This window comes from Lepisma saccharinum, chromosome 21 (assembly GCF_977018435.1).
Source record: "Lepisma saccharinum chromosome 21, izLepSacc3.1, whole genome shotgun sequence".
Lineage (NCBI taxonomy): Eukaryota > Metazoa > Arthropoda > Insecta > Zygentoma > Lepismatidae > Lepisma > Lepisma saccharinum.
The window spans coordinates 60,183,677-60,193,950 of record NC_139249.1 but is presented as its reverse complement, the minus strand read 5'-3'; the positions used below and the strand labels follow the sequence as shown (position 1 = coordinate 60,193,950).

Genomic DNA, 10,274 nt, shown 5'->3' with positions numbered 1-10,274 from the left:
GAATGTCGGGATTTAAAAACATTCCCGTACCGACGAAAACAATTATGTCCTGCAAACCCCTTGGATCCCAAAAAGTCTGGACCTGGATCGGGAAAAAAATTCTCGTCTCAATCCCAACTTTACGGGATCCTGAGCAATCCGAAAATACCGAATGGTCATTTTTAAAAGTCGTTAATTCTCCACGATTTTTGCATTGTAAATGTCTGGAACTTATCTGAAATTGTTAGTTTTTGTACCAAAAATGCAAAAACAATCATTTAAAGTGAAAATGACGTGTAGAATTTGAGATTTCCAGAGCTTTGTCGCTGTTCATGACGTTAATTAGCAATAGTTTGACCTGGCCATACTGTGTGTTTACAACATGGATTCCGATGCAGGTAACTGGCTATCCTAAGTAACGTAAGAAGAATATATATATATGTTCTTACAGAACAGGAACGCAAGGTGAGAAATGCACAGTGCCGAATTGAGTATTATTAACGCTAGAAAGGTATGGTTCTCGGCATGTACGTTGAAGGTAGGGACACGTCAGATTAACGTGTAGACTATAAGGAAGGACAAATCATGGTACTACTTTACTATACCAGAGACACCTATCAATGATTTATTTCACAATTTTTTACATTGCTACCGTACTATTCTGCATTGCGGAACATTTATTTAGGTGAAATAATGAATTTCTAACCAAAATAATGTATATTTCATACATTAACGAGTACTTACTGTTGTTCCTTATTTCCCACAAACCATCCACGGGTAGCCCCAAAAACCATTGACGTTAGCCTGAAAATTCACGATAGCCCCACGAACCATCACAGGGATGATGTATGCCTACTAGGTTAGGTTAGGTTCCATTAGCACTCCTTTCGTTAAATTTAGCATACACGGACAACATCGGCTTGTAGCAGCAGCAATAGTGCGTATTGTGCTCTTTTGCAGAAAGCAAATGGCGGCCTCAGCAATAACGCGTCGGAAATAGATTTTCGTAGAAAACCACATGCATTCGCATTAAAATGGATCAAAACTACATTCCCGAACATCAACAATGCTACAGAAAATGATTTGCGTAAGTACTTTCTCCTGTAAATTTGAAGAAATCCATCTCTGGTATAGTAAAGTGTTACCAAAAAAGTTATTTATGTTGAAAAAAAAAACTTGAAAATTACCTTACTCACTTCTTATAGACAAGATATTCTCCATCGACAAGCAACAGTAAATATCGTAGAAGTGTGGGAATAAATGTAGAAGTAAATCGGAACCTAAATAGGTACTTTATTTTAATGCTAAGGGACCAAACCTAACCTGCCTAACCTAACCACGAAACCATATATTGAACAAAACCTTCAGTAATCACTAAAACTCCACAGTATGTGTTAACAGATGTACATCGAAATCGAACCATGTAAAAATTGCATTCGTAGAATGATGAAATCGCTATAAAACAAAAGGAACTTGGGCCCAGAAAACAATGCAAACTGTACTCAAACATTAAAAAAAAACACCCATCAAAGGTAGTGATACGTCAGACTTGCGTGTATGAAAAAAGCCATGAAGCAATTTTACAATACCGGACCCTTCTCCAATTTCGTTCATATTTCGCATACTCAGTAATTTAGGACTCCTAATCACGAATCTGAAGTTAATATTTGGCGCTCACGTGATGAATTTGCAAAAAAAGGGGGTCCGTGTTCGCAACCGGCAATGCATGATTGCTCATTATTTATAGGAAGATTTTGCATTTTGAATATTTTAAGAACGAAATATATATTCTAAATTTTAACTATGTTTGCCTAACCTAACCTTAGCTTACCATGAATGGTTTGTGGGGCTATGCGGGAATGGTTTTTGTTGTGGGGCACCGTTAAGAAATGTAAGTATTGAATACTTTAAGAACGAAATATATATTCTAAATTTTAACTATGTTTGCCTAACGTAACCTTACCATGAATGGTTTTTGGGGCTATGCGGGAATGGTTTTTGTTGTGGGGCACCATTAAAAAATGTGTTTCGTAGCACTTGAGTGACAAATTTTAACTACACAATCATCATTAAGTGTCCTAAATTATTGACTATGCAAAATATGAACGAATACTCCACTATTATTAATATGTACCCAACTGAAAGTGACTATGAAATAGCTTTTTTCAAAGCAAAACTTTTGAAATGACTTCATTTCCTACCTTCAAAGATGCCATCTTCCTCCCACCAACAACTCACAGATTACTGAACAACTGAATGCTCCCTACACTGTTGCCAAACTAACCTGTAATTAAATTAGTCCACATTCCACATACTCTTCCCCTTCTGAGTTGTCACTCTCACTTCCCTCATTTTCCTCTGGCTGCTCGCAGTTTTTCAGGGGGTTATATATCATTCCGGCGAGTTTGAAAAAGTCAACTGTACAGTCCAAACCTAATCGACTGCACCTCTTCAGAAACATGTATTTGGCCAAGTATCCTTAGAAGAAAACATTCTTCGTGCCATAAGAATTGAAATTAACTTTTGCATGCCTCCAGGTCAATTCTATTGTATTAGTGTGAGCCCCAGTCTCCACATCCACGAAGCTCACACTGTGGTTTACCTTGAAATGTTCAAAACCTTTGTCATTCATGTTATCATACACCTTCCTACACTCTGATATTATTGTTGTACCCGGTAGAATCCAGTCCATAATTATATTCACTAAGGTGTCAGCGTCCCTCTTCTTGACTTCTACTAGAAAGCACCATCCAATTCCTCTCTCAATTCCGCCGAAAACCCACTGCCCTTCAACCCGATGGTGCTTTCTATGGCCAAACTTTGACTCGTCAATTTCTACCACTTTGCCGACACCTCCAATTTTCTCACGATTTTCGTAGAATGCGTGCTCTACAAACTCCCAACAAAATGAAGACCAGTCAACAGCTGAAATTTCAGCCTGATCACAAATAACGTTTAATGTGCAATTGGATGCCCACAGATTGACAAAAATGCATAATTGTAACAATGATAATTTTGATTTACAGAAGAATGTTTCCTTTCTAATTGATAGAGAGTAATTTTTCTTCTTTAACACAACCTTCCCTTTACACTTCCATGAATACTTATCTATTGACGCATCATCCTTGTTCAAATTTAATATGTGGACACATATAATTCCCTTCTTTAGGCACAACTCCAAAATCCATTAGTTTGTTAATGAGTCCATGCCTTTCTTCCTCCATACTCCACTTATACAACTGTATTACATTAACAATTCTCTCTTCTGCCATTGTTCCACCCTGAATGCAATCCTAATAACAATGCAACAGTGTGGCAATGCTGTAGATAACGTAACGAATTTCGAACCTCACTTGTTCATATGAGCAAATATGGTTTCCAATTGTTGTTGATGTTTCGAAAATCATCGTGGTAAATCACAATGTCATTTTACAACTTCTGCACATTAATTTACAATTTCTACACGTGACAACCAAATTTTAACTGCAAATACGTCATCAGGACTCCATAATTAGTGAGTATTAGAGTTATTAGCGAAATTATGCCTTTTTTTTCGTATTGTAAAATCACAACCTTCTACATGTTATTTTGAAAGTTCCACACGAGAGCGTCAATTTTTTACTTCAGATTCATGATTGGGACACGTCAAAATGGCGTATGAAATCTAGAAAAAAATATCCACATACAACACAGGAATGCAGAGTCCACCTGCACTCGATACCGGTCAGTCGGCAACTGACACGAGAAAGCACTGCTGTCTTGGGGAGGGCCTGGAAGGGAGGGGAGCCTACTAACCTTTACTTCCACGTAAAATTTATGTACACTACCTTTCTAGGGTTAGCGAACATATTTTTGTGTCTGAACAGTAAAACACCAGGGTCTCTAATGCATCATTTTAATATGAGATTATAAATACTTATGTTTGAAAACTAATTTATAATACTGTGCAAACAACATGCATTATATTGTGCTGTGCATTTCACCTCAACCAGGCAGGCCTTTAAAATTATAATAATTTAAGTTTCTTCTTACCCAGAATATGAAACGACCAAAGTCCACACATCATCATTCAACATAACTACAACATTGCAGACCTGTAATAGTAGAGAAAGTGTTTTGTAACCAATAAGTTATTGTCACAGAAAGGTATCCCACTTTAGATTTTAAAAAATTGGGACATAGACAAAAAAAAAGTTTCTGTCCCAGCTAAAATGCCACATTTGGTCAACTTATGGTAGGAACATGAATGCTTGTACTTTTAAAAAATAAAAATCCTCCCTTGGTAATATCGTGGCCAAGATTGTTACCTTGTAATCCAGAGATTCCATGTATAATTGCTGGTGCAGTGAGCACACAGGCTGAGATTGGACAATTAAATTGTTACACACCTACAAGGAAGTACACAATCATATATCGCGTGAGGCACCTAAAAGTACCACCTGAAATAGTGAAGAAACCAGAAACAGTAGCGATGTGAGGTTTGCGGGAAACAATAATATCAAATGGGGCTCGTAAATCGGAGGTATGGGGTGGGTCGAAAAATATCGACAAATGGGGCATCTGGAGCAAAGTCATATTTTTTTAAATGGAACGATATTACAATAACATGCATAATATAAAAGAGCACACGCAGAGAAACACAACGCCTTTGGTCTCATGCATCTACTGCACATATGAACGAAGATATGGCCATGTGAAAATATGTAAACAAACTAACAAGTGGCCCATTTGACCGTCAGTACCACGGCATGTACAAGTATGAGATGTCGGAAGCCATTAGACAAGATGAACACAGAACGTGTTAAAGGAAGAAAAAATACAGTAGACATCATCAGCACCATGTATTTGACAGTGTTACAGCATAATGAAGATGACCATGACAGTATGTCGAAGAACCACTGCTTAAGAAGCGAAAACCTGTCAAAGTGTGTGTTCAAAGTGGTGGCCGTCAGCTGCGATACAGGCAATGAGGTGCCCACGCAAAGATCGTTGCACAGAATGTAGCATCTTGTAGGGAATGTCCCTACAGGCCACAGTAATGCGGTGTTGCATATCCTCTGGAGTTGTTGGCACATCCCGGTAGACAATGTCCTTCAGCTTTCCCCACAGGAAAAAGTTTAACGGTGTCAAATCTGGGGAACGAGCCGGCCATTTGACAGGCCCTCCACGTCCAATCCAACGATTTGGAAATGTATTTTCCACACATGCTGTAGCGCGTCTTGCACTGTGAGCTGGGCACCCGTCATGTTGGTACCACATTTCCCTCCTTGTCTGAAGTGGTATGTCCTCCAATAGTACAGGCAGTTCATGTTGTAAAAACTGTATGTATCGGTCAGCATTCAGTGTCCCTTGTACAAAAAAAAGGGCCTATGAGATATTCACCCACTATACCACACCACACGGGGTGTAAGGGGTGACCTTCCACTTAGTACACCCAAATGTCAACCTCACTTCCACATTAGTACACCCTGGACTGAAGACTAACGAGGCTCTGGCGACTGGCCCCATGGCCAGTATAATTTTGTTTGTGTTGTCCTGTGTTTTGTCCTTCTTTGTGCTGAGTGTTCTTTGCAGCCTCGGCTTTTAACGAAAGTCAGAACATTTTAATATTTTATGATTTTAATTAAGCAACGTTAGAGTTGTTAAGTGAAACTGTAAGGGGCTGGACCCCGTATAGGGTGACGGGTGCAAAATAGCCTTAGTGCTGATGCACCCAAAATTTTAAAATCAAAATCAAATCAAATATACCACACGTTCACACTCCATGGGCGCTGGCGTTCCACTTGGCGAAGCCAATGTGGATTTGTCACCGACCAATAGTGCATGTTCCTTAGGTTGACATTTCCATGATTGGTAAAATTTGCCTCGTCAGTGAAGAGGATACGTGACAAATCTGGTGTGTCGTGTCATAACAACCATGTGCAAAACCGAACATGGTCCACAAAATCATTCCCGTGAAGTTCCTGATGGAGGGAGATATGATATGGGTGAAACTTGTGTGTGTGCAGAATGCGCAATACACTTCGCTGACTCATCCCAGCATCCCTGGCAATTTCACGGGAGCTAACGTGCGGATTCACAGCAACAGCGGCGAGAACATTTGTTGCACCTGCCTCACCTGTAGTTGGCTTGTTCCGCACACGTGCTCGTGGTGTTACACTTCCAGTGTCTCTTACTTTAATAAATAACTTACCAAACAGACGTCGAGATGGCTGTCGTCTGTCCTGATATCTCTCTGCGTACACACGGTAGGCTTCTGAGGCATTCTTTCGGCATTCCCCATAAATCAGGATCATGTCCGCTTTTTCTATGTTTGTGAACACCATAATCTTCGCTCTTACCACTACGACTGCTTGCTATGAACTAACACGATCTCGTGGACCTACTATCAAAACTTGCTCTGCTTAAAGGCAGTTCTGTCAGGCACTTGAGAAGTCTTACATGCCGTTGTACTGACGGTCAAGTGGGCCACTTGTTAGTTTGTTTACATATTTTCACATGGCCATATCTTCGTTCCTATGTGCAGTAGATGCATGAGATCAACGGCGGTGTGTTTCTCTGCGTGTGCTCTTTTATATTATGCATGTTATTGTATATCGTTCCATTTTAAAAAATACGACTTTGCTCCAGATGCCCCATTTTTCGATATTTTTTGACCCACCCCATACCTCCGATTTACAAGCCCCATTTGATATTATTGTTTCCTGCAAACCTCACATCGCTACTGTTTCTGGTTTCTTCGCTATTTCAGGTGGTACTTTTAGGTGCCTCACGCGGTATATATACAGGCTGCTTCAAAATGATGTGAACGATTTCAACTTCTTATATTTTTTATATTTTTCTTCCAAATTGCTTTAAATTTTACATGTAATTCCTAAAACTGTCCAAGTTTTTTTTTTATAAAATTTTGAACACAGTATCTCACAAATGTTCTAAGTGAGCCCCCTTTGTTACCCTGCATACATCAATTCGGTAATCCAATTCCGCCCAGACCCGTTTCAACATGTCTGCATCAACAGTTTGCACTGCAGCAGTAATGCGCTCTTTCAGTTCATTGACATCTGCGGGTAGAGGAGGTTTGTACACAATGTCTTTTAGATGTCCCCAGAGAAAAAAATCACAGGGGGGTTATATCCGGGCATCTTGGTGGCCAACGTAGTAACTGTTGATCATTTTGAGTAGATCGCCCAATCCAGCGGTCTGGCAGTCTGTTATTAAGGTAATTTCGAACATGGCGATGAAAGTGGCATGGGGCTCCATCCAGTTGATAGATGAAGTTTGCACTGGCACGTTCAAGCTGCGGCATAAGCCATGTAGTAAGCATGTGTAGAAATGTTTGTCAAGTCACAGTTTCTTCGTGAAAGAAGTACGGACCGTACACTTTGGTTGATGAAATGGCGCAAAACACATTAGTCTTCGGTGAATCACGCACAACTTCAACGATTTGATGCGGATTCTCAGTCCCCCAGATGTGAACATTTTTCTTGTTCACTCTTCCTGTCACATGGAACGTAGCCTCATCACTGAAACAAAGTTTGTCAATAAAATCATCATCACCACTGCATAACTAGAAATGACTCACAATAATTTTTGCGGGACGTGTGATCATTATGTGTTAAATGTTGTAACAACTGCACTCGATAGGGATACATCTTTAAACGCCTATGCACTACATGCCAAACAGTTGCTCGAGGCATTGTTAGCTCTTGACTCACTTTCGTTGTAGACTTTTGGGGGGCTACGTTGAAAACTAGCTCGAACACTCTCGACATCTGCCTCAGACGTGGACGGTCTACCGGACGATTTTCCTTTGGAAATGCACCCGTTGTCTTGAATTTATCATACCACTTACGTATGGAGTTCTTGGATGGTGGGGGGGGGGGGGTGTAAGGGGTGATCTTCCACGTAGTACACCCAAATGTCAACCTCACTTCCACATTAGTACACCCTGGACCGAAGACTAACGAGGCTCTGGCGACTGGCCCCATGACCAGTATAATTTTGTTTGTATTGTCCTGTTCTTTTGTCCTTATGTGTGCTGAGTGCCCCTTTACAGCCTCAGCTTTTAACGAAAGTCAGAACCTTTTAAGATTTTACTTATGCAACGTTAGAGTTGTTCTTTGTAAAGATAAGGGGCTGGACCCCGTATAATCTGATGGGTGCAAAATGGCCTAAGTGCTGACGCACCCACAATTTTAACTTCAGATCAGATCAGATCTTGGATGGTTGTTCTTTACGAAATTTTGTATGAAACTCACGCTGAACACTAACAACAGACCGACAAACGTGAAACTGTAGGACGCAAAAAGCTTTCTCTGCACCACAGGCAGCCATTTTGGAACTTATCACTCTGCCACCTAGTGGAGAAATTTGGAACTACTACGACAGTTGCAAACAAAACTCGAGGATATAGTTGAAAGTATTTTCATAGAACTTTAATTGTTGATAAAGTTTTATCGCTCATGGAACGGTTTCTTATCATTCAAACCATTTTGAAGCATGCTGTATATATGTATTGGTATCGGTATTGGTAGAAAGTGGTGTTGCAAAACCACTTCAACAACACTTGGATACTGGTAGATATCAGAAAAACATGTAACTTTTCCTCATAAACATTACCTCCAAAGTGCTTAGTTTTTGCGTTCTTAAGTTCTTAAAATCTAATGTGTATTTAAGCAACCCAACACTGCAAATGATCGCTCTGACATAACTTCCATGGACGCGTGGCAGGGCTGCCACTAACGTCAATCGAGAGTCTTACCTAAGCAAAGTACAAAAGAATAATGATACTTGCAATGTTGTAAGATGTATTTACAGTACTTACAAACTGACCAAAACAAAGAATTTCCAACAAACGTGGACTGAAATTCAAATGTTCATTCTAAAAAGTCTCTATTGTATTCCGACTATCATGCAATATCAATAATTGCAAAAGAGGTGTACGACAGATGTTGATGAAATTGACAAACAAACAAATGCTACATAATGTGCTCCCCTCCTCATTTAGAACATGCAAACTTTTAATCAAGTTCATCACACAATATGGGAGCAAGGCCCTTACTGGGAACAAAATAATATTAAGGGTAAAGCATATAATTTTATTGTCTGTGTATGCACTAATTGACTTTTTCCCTGTCATACAACACACCCAAGACTTTAGTTATTTTTTTAATTTCTTATGTTCACTGTATCCGAACCATTACATGTCTCCACCAGGTATCGATTCCAGCGTGGCATCCTTTCCTGTCATATATGTATGATGTATGATTGATATGTGCCATTGCATTTCTGTGTTTACGCCAGTCACAGTGGGTGCAATGACCATTTGATGTAGCCTATCTTGTTTGACTGTATAGGTTGTTCACCCTCCCCTCCCCTCTCCTTGTTCCCCTATGTTGCATTGTTTTAGGATGCTGCATATTCTCACTTTTCTTCCCTGGATAAGTTGTAAGCCATTTCCCAACATTGAATATCATCAATTATGTTCATTCTTTCCTACACTCTCCCACAGCGTCAAAATCCTCTCATCTTCTGCAGGATCCATTTTAAAATGGCAAACAAGACAGCTTGCAGCTGGTTAAAAAGATCAGGGATATAAAATTTATAGGTCACACTGGGTGGATAGGATCAGGTCCAAAGGTAAAACTTGTTTTTGCTAGGCCTGGAGCCAAACTGACAAGTGATGAGTGAGTGGGGTGTGTTAATAACAGGGTTGGCATTTTGCCCATATCATTGGGTTTTTTCAGGTTATGTTTGTATATATATTTTAAAAATTAAATTAAATTTTCCCTGACAGTGTTATATTGGAAAATTCAGTTTGTATTTTTTTTTAGTTCACTGAATCAGAAACTATTTAATATTTCCTGTTAACATAGTTAAGAATAGACAATCAAGGTCTTACAGCTTGAAATGATTAAACTGAAATCATACATAAACCGTTCCGCAACAGACCATTGAGGACCCAGGCCTACCTACCGACTGCTGGCCACACTCCCACCTGATCCTACTCTTACAGGGTGACGTGTGGTCAGCACGATGAACCCCCAGTCATCGTTGTAGGATTTACATTTGTTACATTTCCCCAATGAGACTCAAACCTTCACATGTTCCATAGCCAGAGCCTGAAGCATGACCTCACAGCCACAGTGCTATTTGACCAACTGTTTGATTCTACTCTTGCTAGATGGTGTTATAGTTAATATATCTATGATCAGTTCCCAGGGTTGCACATTGCAATACTATACTAATACTTGATAACTTTGATGGTTTAGTAAACCTCCATTGGGGAGTTGTTA

At 39.7% G+C, this 10,274-nt stretch overlaps 1 protein-coding gene across 2 annotated transcripts in view; it reads left to right on the top strand.

Moving 5' to 3' along the window:
• Positions 1–348: 348 nt before the first annotated feature.
• The window catches only part of LOC146004330 (uncharacterized), an 84,589-nt gene continuing 74,663 nt past the window's right edge, over positions 349–10,274 (top strand). Inside the window, exon 1 of one of the 2 annotated variants that reach the window (XM_083143100.1) lies at positions 349–377. The gene's annotated coding sequence lies outside the window, so the exon portion shown is untranslated. Of the gene's footprint in view, positions 445–10,274 lie in introns of both variants that reach the window. The other variant, XM_083143099.1, reaches the window with a different exon arrangement.